At 36.0% G+C, this 21,361-nt stretch overlaps 1 pseudogene across 1 annotated transcript; it reads left to right on the top strand.

Annotated features, from left to right (window-relative positions):
* The first annotated feature begins 1,047 nt into the window (after nucleotides 1-1,047).
* LOC114285856 (receptor-like protein kinase FERONIA pseudogene) lies at nucleotides 1,048-8,165 on the top strand (annotated as a pseudogene). Its single transcript, XR_014341508.1, has 2 exons — nucleotides 1,048-3,762; nucleotides 7,411-8,165. The product of XR_014341508.1 is annotated as a receptor-like protein kinase FERONIA pseudogene (transcript).
* The last annotated feature ends 13,196 nt before the right edge of the window (nucleotides 8,166-21,361 follow it).

Raw genomic sequence — 21,361 nt, 5'->3', positions numbered from 1 at the left:
AAAATCACACACTCTTCTCTATTGCATTTCTAATAAAAAATAAAAAATTATTTTAATCTTTTTCATTTTATTTTCATAATATATATAATTTTTAATATAAAATTTTAATTTTTATAAAATTAATATCATTGTAAATATACTTTTAAAATAAGACTAATATTAAATATATTTAATAAAAGTTTAAAATAAATAAAAAGTAATTATTATGTTTAGTTATGCTTTCAAAGTATTATTTTTAAAATATAAAAATTATTTTGATGAAAATAAACACACAAAAATCATATATTTTTGAAATTCTCAAAAATAATCTTCAATCCAAAACATATATACATATATGAAAATAATGACTTTTATGCATAGATGTAAATTTTTTATTTTCTTTAAAACACAAATTTAATCTATGCAAAAGTATAAATCAAATATAGAATTTTTTTTATTTCCTTTAAAAATTTTTTAAACTTGTTTGGTTAATAAAATTAAATTAAAAGTCATTATTTTCATATAATTTTTTTGGAATGAAGATTGTTTTTGAGAATTTCAAAAATATATGATTTTTGTGTGTTTATTTCATCAAATTAATTTTTATATTTAAAAAATAATAATTTAAAAACATAACTAAACATCGTAATTACTTTTTATTTGTTTTAAATTTTTATTAAATATATTTAATATTTGTCTCATTTTAAAAGTATATTTTCAATAATATTATTATAAAATTTAAATTTTATAGTATTAAAAATTATATATATATATTATGAAAAAGTTTAAAATATTTTTTATTAGAAATGAGAGAGAGAGAGAGGGGTAGGATGTGACGGTGACGTGTGCGTGCCGTGAGGTGAAGGAGAGAGAGGAGTATGAGAGAAAATGAAATGATTCAGTATGCATGTGTTTTGAAATTTTTTGTTTAAAGAGATAAATTTAAATCATTTATTTTCTTGTGGGGGTGACGTGGCTTTATCTGAACCGTCCCGCAGGAACAGCCGGAGAGAAGCTGGAGAGGATCAGACTCGTTTTGACCACCATTAAGCAATCCAAGCACTCTCTCTAAATCAATTACAAGTCTTTTCTTACCTTAAGTTGGCTTAAATTGAAAAAACTGTGTCACCTTAAGTTAGCTTCCAGTTTGGACTTGACAATACATCAAAACACTTTAATCTTCAACACCCTCAATATGCTCACCTTCGCTCTCTACCTCCATTCCTTACTCCACCTCCTCACCTCCACCGCGGCTGTAACACCGCCTTACACACCCACGGATTACTTCCTCCTCAACTGCGGCTCATCCTCCAACGCCACGTCGCGAGACGGCAGGAGCTGGGACGGTGATGCCACCTCAAAATTCTCACCGTCCAACATCGGCACCACCTCATCACCATCCACGGCCACCGAACAAGACCCTTCCACCGACATCCCTTTCCTCACCGCCCGCATCTTCACCTCCGAATTCACCTACACTTTCCCCGTCTCCTCCGGCCCCAAATTCCTCCGCCTCCACTTCCACCCAGCCACCTACTCAAATCTCGACAGATCAAAATCTTACTTCTCCGTCACCGCTGCAAACTACACCCTCCTAACCAACTTCAGTGCCTTCCTCACCGTCTCTGCTTTGGTTCCCCAACAATCCTCTCTTGTCAAAGAGTACATTGTCAATGTCAGAGACACCCAAAAGCTCGACATAACATTCAACCCATCTCCCAATTCATACGCCTTTATCAACGGCATCGAAGTCGTTTCGATTCCCAACAATTTCTACATGAAAGGCGACAATCCTATCCCTCTTGTTGGCTATCAACAATTTATCTATATCGATAACAACACTGCTATGGAAACTCTGTACCGGTTAAACGTCGGTGGCAACGAGGTGTCTGTGAATGACGATACCGGCATGTACCGGCCGTGGCATCCAGATGACATGTATATATACGGCGCGGCCGTTGGTTTGGTGCCTCACCTTGAGGTCCCAATTCGGTACACTAAGACACCGAACTACACTGCTCCGGCGACTGTGTACACTACGGCTCGGACCATGGGAAATGACCCAAAGGAAAACTTGGAGTACAATTTGACTTGGATCTTCACCGTTGACTCTGGGTTCCTGTACCTGGCTAGGCTTCATTTTTGCGAGTTTCAACTGGAGGTAACCACAGAACATGAGAGGATATTTTCTGTGTACATGAATAATCAGACCGCTGATCAAAAGGTTGATGTTATACGCTTGAGTGGGGGTCGCGGAATTCCTGTTTTCAAAGATTATGTTCTTTCAGTCCCACTCGTCGATGGTCTCCGGAGTAAGGTGGATTTGTGGCTGGCGATGTCCCCGAATATGGACTCCAAGTCCAGGTACGCTGATGCAATCTTGAACGGTTTAGAGATCTTCAAATTGACTAAATCGGACAGAAGTCTCGCCGGGCTCAATCCGGAATACGTTCCTGCACCGCCGGCACCATATCCAAAGCTACCGGGCAAACAGAATAGTAAAACGTCATTGTTGTTGGTCTTGGCCGTCGCCGGAGGTGTAATCAGCGGAGTGTTCTTGATTTCAGTGATTGGTTTCTTGATTTTCCGGTGTCGGAGGAGGGTGAGAGACTCCGGTGCAAGCGTGGTCAAGTCATCATGGGTCCAATTTTCAATTTTGCACACGTCGAAGTCCACGAAGACTAACGCTTCATCACTGCCGCCTAGTCTCTGCAGACATTTCTCACTCACAGAGATCAAATCTGCTTCATCATTACCGTCTGAAGGGTTGTGTCGTCGCTTCTCACTTGCTGAGATTCAATCTATGACCAACAACTTCGATGATGAATTGGTCATTGGAAGTGGTGGATTTGGTAAGGTCTACAAAGGACTCGTTGATGGTGAGGAAACCACTGTCGCTATAAAGCGGTTGAATTCAATGTCTAAGCAGGGTGCACATGAATTTTGGACAGAGATTGAGATGCTTTCCAAGCTTCGACACAATCATCTTGTCAGTCTAATAGGCTATTGTGAAGAAGGCGATGAAATGATCCTTGTTTATGAGTACATAGAGAATGGTACCCTTGCGGATCATCTCTACAAAATTAATACCAGTGGAAATATTTGTCACATATCATGGGATCAAAGACTCAACATTTGCATTGGTGTTGCACGTGGATTGGATTACCTTCACACGAGTACTCAGCAAGGTGTCATACACCGAGATATGAAAACCTCAAATATTCTGTTGGACAATGCTTGGGTAGCTAAGATTTCAGATTTTGGTTTGTGCAAAATGGGCATCACAAGCGATTTTGGAACCCACGTTAGCACAGACATTAAAGGCACATTTGGTTATTTGGATCCAGAGTATTTCATGACTCGTCGGCTAACCAAGAAATCAGATGTGTATGCCTTTGGTGTCGTGTTGTTGGAAGTGCTTTGTGGGAGGCCAGCAGTTGATATGAGGCTTGAGGAAGAACAATGCAGTCTAGCCCTATGGGCTCAACATTGTATCAAAAAGAAGAAACTTGGTCAGATCATTGACCCTAGTATGAGGGACCAAATCTCGCCACATTGCCTGAAGTTGTTTTCAAAAGTTGCTAACAAATGTTTAAATAATAATCCAAATGGACGTCCTACAATGGCTGATGTAGTGGTGAGCCTTGAGTGCGCTTTGGCGGCACAGGATCAACAGGGATATACAAGTAGATGTTGATCTGCTACAAGTATCATCCCCTCGTATGCATTGCTGGGCTCAAGATCAGTGCAAGAATATACAAGCAGATGATGCTCTGCCACAAGGTACAGTCCCCTCTCCCTCCACTCTTGTGCATTACTATGAGAATTAGGTATGCTCATGGGTCGATCCGGGTCAGGTTAGCTCGACAATCGAACCAGAAACATTGAGTTCATTTTTTGTTGGACCAATTTCACCCGCGTGCTTCTTCGAAATCACATTTCCGCGAAACTGATTTTGGCGGTCAGCTTCAATGGGCTCTGGTAACCGCCTCCCTTCGCCACTTAACCGCCTCTGCGAAGCGAGACAGTGGAGATGAAAGGTTCCTCATTACTAAGAAGGTGATCTTTGCCATTATTTTTGTCACGATCCAACTAGTCGATTCCTAAGTTACCAAGGATTTATTCTAAAATCAAATAAGTTAATAATGCAGCGGAGTAAAATAAAAGACGTACATAAATATTTATTTTATTTAAAATGTACATACGGTTTGTGTTAGTTTTTAAATCATAAAAATCGAATGGATCGGTGCTAAATATATTCTTAACACTGACTGAATCGAACCGTGTATATCCCTACTCTTGGTTCTTCTTGATTGATTTTTTTTTTTTTTTTTGATCGGAATGGTGTGTGTATGTTTTTAAATAACAGTGTAATTAAATGTCATAATCATCCTTGTTATATTCCCTGCTGTATCATTTATTTGATTAAGAAGCATATAGATGAATATTCTACATCTTTGTTAGTTGTGTATCGGATAATCGAACCAAACCAACTTTTTTTCATTGATCTTGGAAATTCGAATGCATCCATTAGTAATGTGTTTTAGCAATAAATATAGTAGTAAAATTATAAAGTTATGTTTATCATGTCAATTTAATTTTTTTAAATAATTAGCGTATAAAATTTAATAAAATGAACGATTAGAATCATTAAAAGAAGTCTCGTAATGAATCCCACAACAGCCAACAACACCATTAATTAGAGACAAACAAGTTCCGTAGTATATTATGTTGAGGAATAATTCCTTTTGGTGGTAATTTATGCATTTTTCTATGGCAAACCATGTGAACAATGGGTCTGGCTTAGGTAATAATGAAATTATTGCATGATTTCGGAATGTTATGGGACAATATTCAAGTGCTACTCTTAATTAATGACATAATAAACAAAATATTAATATATTATCTTCTCTTAGCTATGTAAAGAGATACAAAACTATTCTAATTTTTTTTTTGAGAGAAATTACAAATAAAACTTTAAAAAATTTTAGTTTTATAACAAAATAATAAATTTTTAATTTTTAATTTTTAATTTTATCAATTTAAGCGTTAATATTTGGATTTATTTTTAATCTTTTAACTATTACACTCAATGTAGGTGTATGAAAAGTGTTTAAAATATCCGATTTCATTGAGTTTAATAATTGAAATATATTGTTTCTGACAATTTTACGTAACAAAAATAAGTGAATATTTAGATGGAAAAAAAGTCAAAAGACTAAAATTTAAATTAACAAAGTTGGAAGGGGCATGATTTATTTAGTTACAAAACTCAAACTTTAAGAATTTTTTTTTATAATTTTTCTAATTTTTTATGAATAAATAATACCAACTACCCTTAGCGGCTCATTAATTTTCCCAAAATTTATTAGACTACATGAATCCGGATCCTCGGTTGCGTTTTCCTGTAGCGCTTCCTGCGTCGTTTTGGGGCCAAATTTCAATTTAAAAAAAAAAAAAAAAAAGCAGAACTGTTGACAGAAGAGAAGAGAAGAAGGAAGGCCGAGAAAGGGAGGAGGAAGAAGAAGAAGAAGAGGAGAGGAGAGAAGAAGGATCGCAGGAGGTTTTGATGTTAATCACAGCTTCATTTATTTAAAGTTTGTGAAAATGGAGAAGCAACAAATTTTGGTTGTGGGTCTGTCGTGAATTCGGGTAGAGAAATGAAATTAGAAGAAGATTTCCAGAGTTGTTGCGAAGATGAAGATGAATTGATGGAGAGAGAAGAATCAGCGAAGGAAAGTTCGAAGGCCATCTTCTTCCCTCTTTCTCTTTCTCTGTTTTAAATTGAATTTTTGATGTTTTTTGTATCCCTCTTTCTCTTTCTCTGTTTTAAATTGAAGTTTTGATGTTTTTTGTATTATTTGTAGATCCCATTTAATCTGTATCCCTCCCTCTCCCTCTGTTTTTTGTAAAATTGAAATTGCCCTGAACCCAGCAGCGATCTGGATCTGTGAAATTGCCCTGAACCCAGAACCCAAACTGAAGAATAGATCCAAAAAATACCAACACAGAGGGAGAAAGAGAGAGAGAGAGAAGCAAAGTTTTGTCCAGATTAAGTCCTCTCTCTCTCTGGTGATCAAATCTTGTTTTATATCTATATCCAATCTTGTTAACTTGAAAAGGAAACAAAAGTTAATATATATCACCAAAGTTATATATATATACAAAAATCTGAGAAGAAGAGAAGGGAACAATTTTGAAGAAAAAATTGAACATTTATATATATATATATATATATCTCAGATTTTGATTTCTGATATATATATATACAAAAATCCAGATGGGTTTGATTTTATATATATCTCAGATTTTGATTTTATACAAAAATCCAGATGGGTTTGATCCAGATGGGTTTGATTTTATATATATATACAAAAATTGCTTAAATATTGAACATTTATATATATATATATATATCTCAGATTTTGATTTTATAATCCTTCTTCCTTATTGATGTTGATCAACAAAATCTTGATGGGCTTAAATATTGAACTGTTGTCCCTCTGTTTTTTTTTTTTTTTTTTTTTTCTAGATCTAGAAGAAAGAAATGAGGAAGAAGAAAAGCAAGGAGGGGGTGATGTGGCTGGGGGAGGATCGCCAGAGGGGGAGGGTTAGGGTTGTCGTCGGAGCTGTTGGGGAAGATGAAGTTGTTGGGGAAGATAGAACCATGAACTGAGACAACAGTTCTGCATTTTTTTTTGTTTTTCTTTTAAATTGAAATTTGGCTCCAAAACGACGTCGTTTTGGGGCGCCGCAGGAAGCGCTACAGGGAAACGTGACCGAGGATCCGGATTCTAGACTACACTACCCCATCCTAAAGGGCAGAGGCCAGGCCCAGAGATCGAGATGCTTTCCAAGCTTCGACACAATAATCTTGTCAGTCTTATAGGCTAATGTGAAGAATGCGATGAGATGGAATTGGATCCTCCCCTTCATTTCGGTCCTTCATTCCTTTCTTGAAGGGCCTTTGGGCCCACTTTGAGGCCCAATTTTGATAATCTGAACCGTTCATATTTTTAGATTTATTTAGTATATCATACCTGTAAAAAATCAAGTTGATCGAATATCATAAAGTATGTGTTCGGAAAACTGTTTATTAAAAAATAGTTTATAGTCCCAATTTTCTGAACGCATACTTTCTGATATCCGATCAACTTGATTTTTTACAGGTATAATATACTGAATAAATCTAAAAATATGAATGGTTCGGATTATCAAAACTGGGCCTCAAAGTGGACCCGAAGGCCCCTGCAAGGAGGGAATGAAGGAGGGGGCTCAAGGAGGGGATCTGGACTCGATGAGATGATCCTTGTTTATGAGTATATAGAGAATGGCACCCTTGCTGATCATCTCTACAAAATTAATACCAGTGGAAATATTTGTCACATATCATGGGAGCAAAGACTCAACATTTGCATTGGTGTTGCACAGGGATTGGATTACCTTCACACGAGTACTCAGCAAGGTGTCATACACCGAGATATGAAGACCACAAATATTCTGTTGGACAATGCTTGGGTAGCTAAGATTTCAGATTTTGGTTTGTGCAAAATGGGCATCACAAGCAATTTTGGCACTCACATTAGCACAGACGTTAAAGGCACATTTGGTTATTTGGATTCAAAGTATTTCATGACTCGTTTGCTAATCAAGAAATCAGATGTGTATGCCTTCAGTGTCGTGTTGTTAGAAGTGCTTTGTGGGAGGCCAGCAGTGGATATGAGGCTTGAGGAAGAACAATGCAGTCTAGCCCTATGGGCTCAACATTGTATCAAAAAGAAGAAACTTGGTCAGATCATTGACCCTAGTATGAGGGACCAAATCTCACCACATTGCTTGAAAATGTTTGCAAAAATTGCTAACAAATGCTTACATAATCATCCAAATGGACGTCCTACAATGGCTAATGTAGTGGTGAGCCTCGAGTGCACTTTGGCAACATAGGATCAATGCAGGGATATACAAGTAGATGTTGATTTGCCACAACACTACAGGAAATTACACTTTCAACTACTAAATTTTTAGTTGCTGAAGGTTGTTTTTCAGTCGCTAAAAATCAATGGCAACTAAAGTTCTTTTTTACCTAGTTAGTCGCAGAAGCCTTGTCAGCGACTAAATTTATGTTGGTCACGAACGATTTAGTCACCAAAAGTAACCAAATCAAATCAAAATGAAATTCTTTTTCAGCATCGCTAAAATGTTTTAGTCGCCGAAGGATGTCATGTTCTTTGGTGACTAAAGTATTTGGTCAGCAATAGTTTCTTCACTTTTCTTGATTTGTTTTGGCTACTAACTATTTTTGTTGCGAAAAGTCTTTTTTTTTTTCTTTTTCCTACTAAATATATAGTCACTAAAATCTTTGCTTGCTTTTTTCACTACCAAATATGTTTAGTCACCAAAAAATTCACTTCTTTTTTGGCTACTAGACATTTAGTAGCCAAAAAATTTATTTAGTGTTTTTCATTAATTTCTCTACCACCTGTATTTATTCCATTATTAGTAACATTTACCCTGTATCTAAACAAAACAATACCTATGCTGATTATATTATCAACCATTTCACAACGTGCACATATCTCACTTTCAACCATCTAAAAAATTCATATTTTTCGTCAAATATTCCAAATGTAATAGAAATTCTATACAAACCAAATCTAATCTCAAAAACGTAATTCAATACGAAACAAAGCACTATACGAAAACCATGTCCTCTGTACACAAAAAACTAATATCCACAATATCACGCCAAAGAGTGTAATTTGTATCACGCAAACGAGATAATCTGTACGATGCCAAAAAGATAATCTGCACTACACCAAAATGGTAATCTATACCACTTCAAAAGTAATTTGTATCCCACCGAAAAGGTAATTAATACCACGCCAAAAGTAATTTGCACCATGCCAATTGGAAATCTGTACAAATAGTAGTAATCCGTAGACCAAAAAAAAAAATAAATAAATAAAAGAAGAAGTTGCAACCATAATTTCACGCCAAAAACCACCTGTAAAAACAAGATTATAATCATTACTATTGATTGAATAACATTGGCATATTTAAAATTATAAATACATATATATATATAAAACTCGGATGTAATTAAACTTTTCAAATTAATCATTAGTTTTGCATAGTTGAATGTATATAAAACAAAATTACGCCTAAAATTCAAATGCATATATAAGGCAACTAGTAATCTTATAGCATTAATCATTAAGAATAATTAATCATTAGTTTTGCTTTTTGGGCCCTGAATGCCTTTTCGACTAAGTTTTATGCTTTTTTGACTCTAACTCACAAACGATCCTTGGCCCTACAATTACACTATGATTCATATCTAACTATCCAGGCATTTTACTATAAAAAATGGCAGAGTTTTGAAAGTTTAGCCAATCATAAACAATTAAAAATACAATAACTTCAAATTTGTTTCCAAAGCCAAAGTTGAAGTCTAGAGCTTAAAACAGGAAGTTAAACTCAAAATATGTGATGAAGGTATGCGAAGCACCAAGGAAAAAGAAAAAGTGGGTACAGTTAAGGCTGTGCAAAATACCGCCCAATCTTCTAAAACCGCACCTATCCGCATCAATCCGCACTGCTCTAACCGCTAACCGCGGTTTAAACGTTAAAATTTATAATCTGCCAACCGAACCGCTCCGCTCCGCTAAAGTTAATACATATATATTTTTTAACTTTCAATGAAATATCAATGTAAAAATGAGTGTGAAAAAGATTTAAAATATAAAATTTATTACAAATTAGTGGTTATATATATGAAACATATTATGTAATATTACTTTGTGTTATATATCTAAAAAATATTATACAAATTAGTATTATATATTATGCAAATGTATGATAATTAGTTAGAATATTCTTCAATCCGCCAATCCGCCAAAAACCGTCCAAACCGCAATTTGTCAATCCGCCAATCCGCTAACCTGCCATTCGATTTGTAATTTTACTCTCAAACCGCCCGAACCGCACCGCGCACACCCTTAGGTACAGTTGCATTGAAGAGAGCCGTTGAAAAGGTCCTTTCAATAGTAGGCATGCTTCAACTCTACTATGAAGAAATGGCCTCACATAAAATGACAATCTAGTTTTCCAAGGGAAAAAAAATATCAAACCTAGAATAAAGGTATGGATGTGGTCTTTATGGTGGTGGAAAAGTTAAGCAAGAATTATGTTTACCGACCACTTTATTATATAATAAAGTTCCATGGGTAAATAATGTGCAAAGAAAAACGAGATATTTCATAGTTTATGGTGGTACAAGATATTTTGAAGAGTCCGTATAACATAATTTATGATGGTACAAGATATTACACAATTACACACACTCAGAGAATTAACTTGCAACATAATTCTTAGCAAGGATGGTAGTCTCATGTCCCAAATGGTATTTCATTTTGTAATAATAACGGCAAGGAAACAAATCAAATAAATTGTAGTGAACAAATTCCATAAAAGAAAACTAAATTATGATGTTATTTGCTAACCTTATGTAGCAGAGTTTCTCTTTGATTTTCCTAACACTGTGTTTGGTTAGAGGATTTGAGAAGGGATTTGGAAAATGAAAGAGAAAAAGTATGTGAAATTACGTGAAATGTAGGCATATTTTATTAATATTTCACCTATCTTTTCCTATTTCCTTTCTAAATCCATTCCCAAATCTCCCAACCAAACATAGTGTAGTGCCAGTAGTTCTATTCATCACATACCTCCATAAAATTAGTTTATACTCCAATCAAAATGAAAGCAATTACTAGTATCTATCTAGTACCAAAGAGGGGGAAAAATTATAAATAAGCTGAATGGAATAAGTTCATTTATAAACTTCCAGTATCATATAAGCTTGTAGCTTCCTATCATCAGGTAGTCTCTAGGAGCTTAAGATAGGGCCCTTTCACTACCAACAAGTTTTGTATCAATATCAACCAATGAAAAACTACAAGCTGTGTGTTTCATATCAATTACAAGTAACACAGATGCGACTTAAGAAAAATAGTACTCTAAGGAAATCATATACATATATTTGGATGTGAAGAGTTTAAGCAGAAGTCGAAGTTAAGAAATATGCACATTTGTCAATCATAGAATCATTCAATATCCATTACCATCAAGCATATAAACATTGCATTTGAACATCATGGCATCAAAAATTTTAAAACCCAAACATAAACTTCATAGTTATTATCAGGATTGGATAGAGTGGGCAGGCCAGGATAAGGATCTTTGTATATATCAATAAATAAATAGTTGAACAAGAAGAGTTTCCAATCATGATCTCCTGTTGACGACAACAAACATTTTACAAATCCAATCAATAAATCACATTATAAATTTCAAAAGTTATTCGCAGAAGGGTCAGTAAAAAACTAAAAACATATTTGAAGTTGGCATAATGCAAAATAATTCAACAAAGAGAGATGAAAAGTGTAACGCCCGCAAAATAATTACAATAATTCATCCACAACTGACTAGTACAAAATGACATAATCAAAATAATAGCCTTTCATTTATCAGAGTTAACTTACAAAAAAGTGACACATGCGATATGCATTCATAAGCTTTATCCTGAATTTGTAGCATGTGATATCAACTTAATTATCAACAAAATAAATGCCTTTCGAGCTTGCAACTTTCCAAGGCTAAGCTTGGTTACAACAATAGAGAGAGTCTTAAGCTCCATACATATAAAGCCCTAGGCTTGTATAAGTATTAAACACAAAACAATAAGACATAGCCTTCAGCTCCCAGGTCCTCTCAATCTAAACCCTTGGAGGAGGCATTTCACCAATACCTGAAAATGATTTCCCAAGTAAGGTGAGCCAAAGTCTAGTAGAAACAATCTAACACAATATATGAATCTTAACGAAGATATAAGTACAATGTGCATGTACAAAGCCTTTGACAAAACATCCATACGCTACATGATCATAAAGTACCAAATTTTATATCTCAATCCATTTTCCTTCAATTCATTTCAAGTTAATTTGTTCATCTCAATTCATGAGCCAATTTCATTATCTTCTAGACAACCCAACTGAGAATAAAACTCAGTGGTTCTCAAATCAACACAACTACCAAACAAACACTTCAAGTTGCCATTTTACAGAAATTTTGTCCGCGGGAATCGGCACCCATGTATATGCGCAGTTTCGAGACTTTCACTCTGGGCACTCTGACCAACTTAATTTCAATGGAATCCATTCCCTATCTCCATCCAAAATATGGAGTACATCCATTTTCTCCTCCCAAACATCATACATATACAATGTATTTAAAACATAGTCATATTGAATGACAACCAACAAGAGATTAGTTTCAATTCACCTAATCCTCATGCAATTTCTGCAACAATCAGAGTTATCTTCCACCGATGGCCCAATACAGATATTTCTAAACAGATATTCAATCTCAAGACATATAATTTATTTAAATTTTTATGGATGTGAGATAATACATATCCAATTTCACCATTTATACCAATATTCATCTAATTTCATATTTACAACGCCAATTTCATTTATTTATACAAAATAAATATTCAAACCATTTTAGGGCAAACTACTTTTTTCCAAATATCAACCCAAAGGCCAAAATCAATTATTTTTCCACAAGAAACCTCATATTCAGATCCCACAATCATCTATATCACATTCACTTAGAAACCCCTCTTTTGATTTTTAAACCCAAAACCTAGGTTTATTCAATACTCCTAAATCCCATCATTGTTACACAACAACGAATAACTAAGCTAAAAATCATATGAAAGTGTAGAAAATCGCTACCTTAAGCTTAGATGACCAAAGCAACAATGGAGGAACTTCAGAGATGCCGAAACCAACTTCAACTCAGATCAAAATGGAACTCTAGAGACGTTCTACCTTTTTAACAAAGGCACATAGGTAGAGAAATCCATGGATCTAGGTGAAAATGTAAAGAGAACGTAGATTTTAGAGAGAGAGACTCTAGATCTAGGGTTTTTGAAAAGTAGAGAGAGAGAGAGAGAGAAGTGAAAAAATGATGTAAAATGATCTCATTATGAACTGATATACGCGCAGTCCGCTCGAGTGTGAGAAGTGATGCTCAAGCGCCAGACACATTGTTCCACTTGAGCGTAAGAAGTGACGCTTGAGTGCAGAATACGCACTTTCAGAAGTTTTGCAGACGAAGGACATCGCTCGGGCTCAAGATTGGACACTCGAGCGCTCACCTACTTGAGCGTAAGAAACGCCGCTCGAGTGTAGAATACACTCTTCTAGTATTTTGTAGGTCTGCAAAAATACTGAGAGTTTGCAAAGCCTACTAGAGTGCAAGAAGTGTCACTCGAGCGGAGGAGTAAAAATTTGGGCTACAAATGTTTGAAAAAAAGGCAACCAACTTGTTCCAAACACAACAACTACGATCCAATAACCAAATTTAAGGAAGCATAAGGGGAAAACAATAATGAACAACATTCATAAACCATAAACCCGAGTTCGGAATATCACAGGAGTCGGGTTAAAACCAGAATCGCTATAAAAAGAAAACCTGGTTTAGTTGCTTCATACATTCTTTTGATGTTTGATTATCTGCAATTACCTTGACTTCTTTTATTGCTCAGAGTTTCCCATTCTCACTGTTAAAATCGCCAAATATAAGGATATACAAGAAGATGATGATCTGTCACAAGATATTGTCCCCTCATGTGCATTGATGGCACATGAGCAATGCAGGGTTATACAAGCAGATGATGCTCTGCCACAAGGTACAGTCCCCTCTCCCTTCACTCTTATGTAATACTGTGAGAATTAGGTTTGTTCATGGGTGCATCCTGTAAGACTAAATTAATTATTTAGTCATTATGTTGACCCACATGATATGATAGAGATTTTGCAGGATTATAATTCCATATTTTTTGCTACAATTAATTGGTAAATAAAAAAGAGTGTTTTCCAAGTATCCTACTTTGATGGGAAAGTAGAATCATTGTTGAATAAGAAAACTGGTCCTCTTTCTACCTATAAAAAGACATTCAGACTACCTATCAAATTATTGGTAAGAAAACTGGTCCTTTCTCCTATAAAAAGACATTCAGACTACCTATCAAATTATTCTGAATTTAATGTATTCTAAAGAGGGTTAAGAGAGAAACCTTTTTCCACTAATATTGATATTAGGTTTACGTTCAATCAATTATGGATCACTTGAAGGTTTCGCATAACTAATTTAGGTATGTTATTTATTTTACGCATTATGTTATTATTTGTGAAAATATGATAGTTCACGATTTTAGATTATGAAAGTTGTTATATGCATAACACCATAAAATTTTTACAGATCCAGGTCAGGTTAGGTCCCCAATTGAACCCAAAACATTAAGGTCACGTTTGTTTGGGTGGACATGAGGTTGGGATTGGACTAATAGTCCAATAAAATTATTAATCCGATGTTTGATTAAACAATTGAAATAGGGACTAATTATTTTAAACTTGACTTTTAGTTAAGATAGGATACATAATCCAACGGATTTGTAGTCCTAAGACTATTAGTCATGGGAATGTTAATCCAGTCCGCTCAAACAAACATGGCCTAAGTTCATTTTTTGTTGGACCAATTTCACCCACATATACTTCTTCGAAATCACATTTCCAGGAAACTGATTTTGGCGATCAACTTCAGTTAACTCTGGTAACCGCCTCCCTTTGGCACTTCACCGCCTCAGCAAAGCGAGATAGTGGAGATGAAAGGTTCCTCGTTACTAAGAAGGTGATCTTTGTCATCATTTTTCTCGTCATCAGACTCAGTGGTCACGAGGTTCACAGATGCAAAACTTTTTGAGTGTGGAGATAAAATACCAAAGTCTCTCTTTCAAGAAGTTTGAGATCTTTTTCTTTTATAGAATTGAAGAAGATTTGACTACAACAAATTAGACCGGGAAAAAGCAAGAGACTGGTTAGCATGAATAAGTTTAAAGGGAGAAACTGAGACACTTTATTTTATATGGTGAATTACACTAACAGTCCTTATAGTTTGGGTCTCATGTCACTTTGGTTCTTGATTTTTCAATTATGATATATTTGATCTTGAATTTTAAATCATGTTCTAAATAAGGACAATTGAAAATATCATTATTTAATTTCAAGGGCAAAGTTATCAATTTTGATAAAATATAAACTAATTTGACAAAAATAAATGTCAAAAAATATTTAATTTTTAAAAATAATTTCTACCCACCAAAGATAAAATTATATAAAATTAATAAATATTTTAGACATTTATTTATTTTACCAAATTAATTTTTATTATGTGTTTGGATGATGATCATGTATTGGGTGGTTGTTAGGCTTTTAATGTGTAATCGATATATTTAATATATAAAATGTTTTTTGTTTTGGATTTTTTAATTTAATGAATTGGTTTAATAATGATATCAAAGTTGTCATCATATTTGACTTTTGAAAAAATAGAAAATAAAAATAAACACCCATTACATGATCATCATTCAAACATATAATAAAAATTAATTTGGTACAAAAAAATAAATAAATGTCTAAAAAATTTATCAATTTTATATAATTTTATCTTTAGTGGGTAGAAATAATTTTAAAAAATTTAAAAATATTTTTTTGACATTTATTTTTGTCAAATTAGTTTATAATTTATCAAATTGATGACTTTGCCTTTGAAATTAAGCAATTGTATATTCAATTGTCTTTATTTGAAACAAAATTTAAAATTCAATATCAAATGTGTCACAATTAAAAAATCAGAAATTAAAGTGACACAAAATCCAAATTATAGAGACTATTCGTGTAACTCACTCTATTTTATATCTACATATTGTATGGAGAATGATGATGACCATGATCTGGGTCGAAAGGTTAAGTAATTTATGGCCCTTGAGGAATAGTTACTTGGCAAATATCATGTGTTACTTGTGCATGCAGGTATGATGGGCAGTTCTCAATTAAATGATTAAAAAGTGGTAGAACTAAGGATAAAGAGATAACGAAGTTTCTGGGCACAAGCAATATAGGATCTCTGCACAAGCGACAGACACAAGATGATTACCGCAGGACTATTGAGCCTCCTCGCATGAGCGGCCATCCATCGCACGAGAGACCACCTTAGGCGTATGAACGACCAATCCCCAAAGGCTTACTGTCAACAGCAGAATATCTGGGCTGAACCAGGCAAAAAATCCCTTTTAATCCGAAAACACAGAATGATCGGGCAGATTTTCTATTTGTGAAATCAAGGTAGAAGACTGAGCTGCTAATTTGCGCAGAAGTTCATGCGATCGAGCTAACATCTGGCTCGCTCGTGCGACCGAAATTAGTTCCACTCGTGATTTTAACGAGCTGTTGCTCACTCAGAATGACCGAGCTTAAACCCTGCTCAATCGACCGAGATTGAGAAAACCGGGCTGCCCTTTACACTTCATTTTTTACCCTGCAAAATCCTAGGAGACCAGGCACACCAATATTAGGGCTCTCAAAGACCGAGCAACCAATATCTTTGATAAACACATTTCACCGAGTAGGCTAAATCGTGCTCCATGTGTCGATACCGCTACCTGGTAAACATGTCGGGTGGCTTGGCCGTGTTCCGCGTGGAGTACGGCATTCCGGTAGACGTACATTTGGAGCTCGGTAAGGAAGACATCCTTCCATGGGGCAAGCTGGATTATTGCCCCTTTACCGTGTTGTCCATAATTAAGGGAGGTCTCCACTTCCCGATGCAGCCATTAATCAGTGAGTTCCTAAGAAGGACCGGGCTGGCATCGACTTAAGTCTCAACGAACACTTAGAGCATAATAAACGGAGTCGCTGAGCTAAATAATCGGCTAGGTTTGAATTTGGGATTGACCGAGATCTTATGCCAATTCACGCTCGGTCGCACGGTCGACGGATTTAATTATCACTTAAAAATAAGGCTGGGCAGAGAGTGATTAGTAACTGGCACACCGGACAAGGACATGCATGATAACGACTTCTTTTGGGTGTCTAGCAATTATGAAACAGTTGACGTGCCCAGTAGGTACATCAGCAAGAATTTCGGTTCATCCTATAAGCCGAGCTTCCTGACTAGTTAATTTTGTTGCTTTTCATTATTCCAAGCTAATTGTCTTCCTTTTGCAGCTATCGAAGAGTTACAAGCCAATTATCTCTATTCGAACGAAGAGGCGATCAGGGCCATGCTAAGATATAGGCACCGAGATTGCCATGAGCTTCTATGTTACGTGCAGAGCTACTACTATTCAGCAAACCGGAAGAGCAAAGTTACTAACTTCGCACACGGCTGCTCTTGATTTTAACTTTGAAATGCTTATTTATTTAAAAACTTGGCAAAACAATAAAAATGCTCTGCATATTGATGTCAATGGATAATAGACATGTTGAGCTCCCTGAACACATATATATCATAATTGAGCGACTTGTCATTATCGTGAAAAAAAATTAAGTACTATTGGAACTTGTGAAATTTATGATGAAAGTTAAACGTAGTAAAACTGTGAAGGACAAGTACAATTATCAGTGACAAAGCAACAACTTGGATATTGATGTGCAAATGATGGAATAATAAAGAAGCTAAAGAGATTAAAAGAAGCGACATATACTAGAGCAAAATGTTGAACCTACTAATAAAATTGATGTACCAATAATAAGACGTTTGAACCAATATAAATACAGTATGTACAAGAAGTAAATGTTTTGTTGGCAATATCAAATGATATCTTGGTTTGTTGTGATGTTTGCAGTTAATATTTTGATAATATCAAGGATGTAATGTTGTATTGGTCAATGACTTGATCTATCAATAGAGAATCGACAATTTGAGAGCACCGGTATAACTATCTTTCCATTTTCCATATGTATTGTATAATTTTTTTTTTGAAAAGCAAATATATTTTGGATGTATTAATACATATATATACATATTTACTACATATTATAATTCCTTGTATAAGAAAAAAGCTGGACTTCCAGATGCATAATTCTGACTCTTTAGTTGATTCTTTAGTACTTTGATTTATCAAGACGAATGTGCACTAATCTTACATTTTTTGGTAGCTTTATAACCACCTCCAGCTTACACACCGGCAGTGCAGACAATTCCAGTGGATAATGATATTATTAACACTACAGTAAGTCCAACACTTTTTGAGTTATTTATGCTTCATAATTTCCATTTCTTTTATCTAATGTGTTTTTATTTTACAGGTTTTTATTGGAAACCTGGACCCCAATGTCACAGAAGAGGAACTGCGGCAAATATTTTTGCAGTTTGGGGAAATGAGGCAAAAGTGACTTAAAATGGACTGTTTACGAATTGATATACGCACAGTTCGCTTGAGCGTAAGATTTGTCACTCGAGCGCCAAACACAATAAGTTGTTCCGCTCGAGCGCAAGAAGTTTCGCTCGAGCGAAGAATACAAACTCCTAGTAGTTTTACAGACTTGCAAAAGTACTGGAGGTTCCCAAAGGTCGCTCGAGTGCAGGGAGTTTCGCTTAAGCGAAGGGACAAAAATCTGAACATCAAAAGTTTGAATTTACGACTACTTGAAATTTAGGAATACGAGAATGTTTAAGAGTATTTTGAAGTATTAGCTCACTAGCCCTTCTCTCCGATGTATCAATAAGTAGCTCGATCAAGACCGGTACTGAGTTGAAAAATGGAACGACAACAAGGTGGGTGGAATCCAGTATTCCGTCGACGACAAGGTAGAAATGGGGCGGCAGCACAACTGCACACGATCTTTGTTGATGAGATCCCACATTTGATGAATCCTAAAGGTTTGTACACCATATTTTCCAACTTTGGAGTGGTCAAGGATGTCTACATCCCCGACAAACGAAGAAAAGCAACGAAAACCAGATTTGGATTCGTACGATACGACTGTCCTGTTGCAGCGGAGATTGCAATTCAGAAAGCCAATGGAGTATGGTGCGGCGATAAAGCTTTGAAGGTGAAAAAAGCAGATTTCGGAAAAGAAAAGAATCTGATTAATCCGAGACCAAGAGCATACAAACCAGATGGAGTCTCAACAGTGTCTGGCGCTGGGACTGGAGGGAGACACTCTTATGCGGATGTCTTAAAAGGAGGGAGGTCGGGTAGTGATAATCACATCAGAATTCAAGCGGAGGAATATGCCATTGGTTGGCTACTATTGAGTGCAGTAATCAAGCTTAAACCTCATTGCAACTTTGATGGTTTCAAGATCGAATGTCATAACAGAGGATTGAAGGACATACAACTTAGAGAAGGAGGAGGCCGAAATGCGTTTATCACTTTTAACTCTAAAGAAGAAATGAAGCAATTACTGACCAGTTATGGAGGTTGGTTATCGGGGTGGTGTGAATCAATCTTTGAGTGGAACAAAGGTGTGAAGGTAGACAATGAAAGACTGGTTTGGCTAAGCTGCTTTGGAATGCCTCCCAATCTATGGAATGTCAATAACTTCAGGAAAATTGGTGAAGCGTGTGGTGTAGTTGTGGAGTTTGATGATAATGTATCAAGTATGAAGTCTCTGAAGTGTGGGAAAATCAGAATATGTACATCTCATCTGGAACATATTGACAAATTGGTTATTCTAGAAAAAGATGGTAGATCCTACCCTGTTCGAGTAGTTGAAGAAATGGATTTGTTAACAACATCCCTGGATAGGGGTGACCATTGCTCTGCAACTCACCATGCAAGCAGGAGTGAAGGTGACGACGCAGGAAACATTGGGGCTGGCGTGGAGAGAAGCCTCTACATGGCACATAGTAAGAAGTCTAAGGAGGCGGTGGTGGGAGCAGGACACAAGCACACGTGCCCTTCAGACTCTGTTTCGGTGGTTAACGAGATAGGCGTGGAGATAGGAATTCGCAACCATGATGCTGTCCACCCAGCACTCAATGTCAGTCTGCAGGCACCATTAGAAAGGGAGGTTGACAGGGGTGAAAGACGAGGAGGTGGGATACTAGACACACCTAATGGGCCTCATGGGCTTATAAGAAGTTTAAGGTCAGAAGATGTCAATAGGCCTGCTATAGCTCTGGAAGTAGTATTGAGTAAAGCCCAATTTGATGGGAATTGTCTGGGGCCTAATAAGGCAAAGATCAGTTCTGTTAAGGAGGCTAACCCAATAGAAGAAGGTGAGGCTTCTGATAACATCGAAGATGAATCCAGCCCAAGTGATGAAGAAGAAGAAATACATCAACCTGGTGCTTCTGGTTGGGATAGGAAAGCAGAGGCCCAGCTTAATGAAAGCAGGGGGTTTGGAAAATTCTGGACAAAAAAGGGGCAGAAAGGAATACCATTTAGGAATGGGTTTCAACGAGGAGCCCTTGTTCGAGCAGCTACAATGGCATCTTCATCATCTTTATCCATCACGAATGCCTTACGAAAGCAAAACAGAATCAGAAAGGAAGCAGAAGCTACGGTACAGTTGGGAAAGACTTTGGGTCTGGAAATGAATGGGCAAGAAGCAGAAATTGTGGACCGAGTAATACAGATGGAAATTGAAGATATGGAGAGAAGGAAAGCAAAAGTGTCACGACCCGCTCCCCGTACCCAAGGGTTAGGCATCGTGATGGCCAGTAACCGAGGTTACCTCCGGCCAAATCTTTAAACAATTTAATAAACGCAAGCAGAAGAAATATTTAAATAAGGGTACTAAAATAATCATTGGAGCTTCTATTTTTATTACAAAAGGTATTGACCAAAAAGGCCGATTTTTACATTAAAAAAAATACATCAATAAAAGTGCTTTGTGCCTACTCCACACGCTGGTCCCGACATGCCACCTGAAAGTGGTAAAAAAAAAACTATAAGCTCATGGCAGAGTGAGAAATATTATACTAAGAGTATAAGGCATAAAATTCACCATGGATAATTAGTTAGGCCAAAAGAGCTTGATACATATAATACGAAAATCATTTGATATATACTTCAGATCATATAATATGAAAATCACTATACAACCATAACCACGGTACATCACTAAGTGCCAAGCACCACACTGGTCAATGGATCCACGACAAACACTGGACCACAAAGTGGTCAATCACTAAGCCCATGGTTATTTCAGTCCCCCAAGGCATAGGACTCACTAAGCCAATGGTTATTTCAGTCCCCCAAGGCATGGGACTCACTAAGCCAATGGTTATTTAAGTCCCCCAAGGCATGAGACTCCCGTGGTGGTACTTACAAAACACATTTTCATATAAGGTCACGACCAAATATTCTTTAAAAGTAAAACAAACACATCCATGGGTTTCCTTTAAAGCAAATAGGGTTCAGAAATAAAACCACGTAACTGAAACCTTTATAAAACATAACTTTTATAAATATACTAATAAAACATAACTTTTATAAAATAAATTTTGGTAAGTCAAAATATAA

This window comes from Camellia sinensis, chromosome 1 (assembly GCF_055761805.1).
Source record: "Camellia sinensis isolate YWXY chromosome 1, ASM5576180v1, whole genome shotgun sequence".
NCBI lineage: Eukaryota > Viridiplantae > Streptophyta > Magnoliopsida > Ericales > Theaceae > Camellia > Camellia sinensis.
The sequence above is the reverse complement of the archived record's forward strand: the minus strand, read 5'-3'. Positions and strand labels throughout refer to the sequence as shown.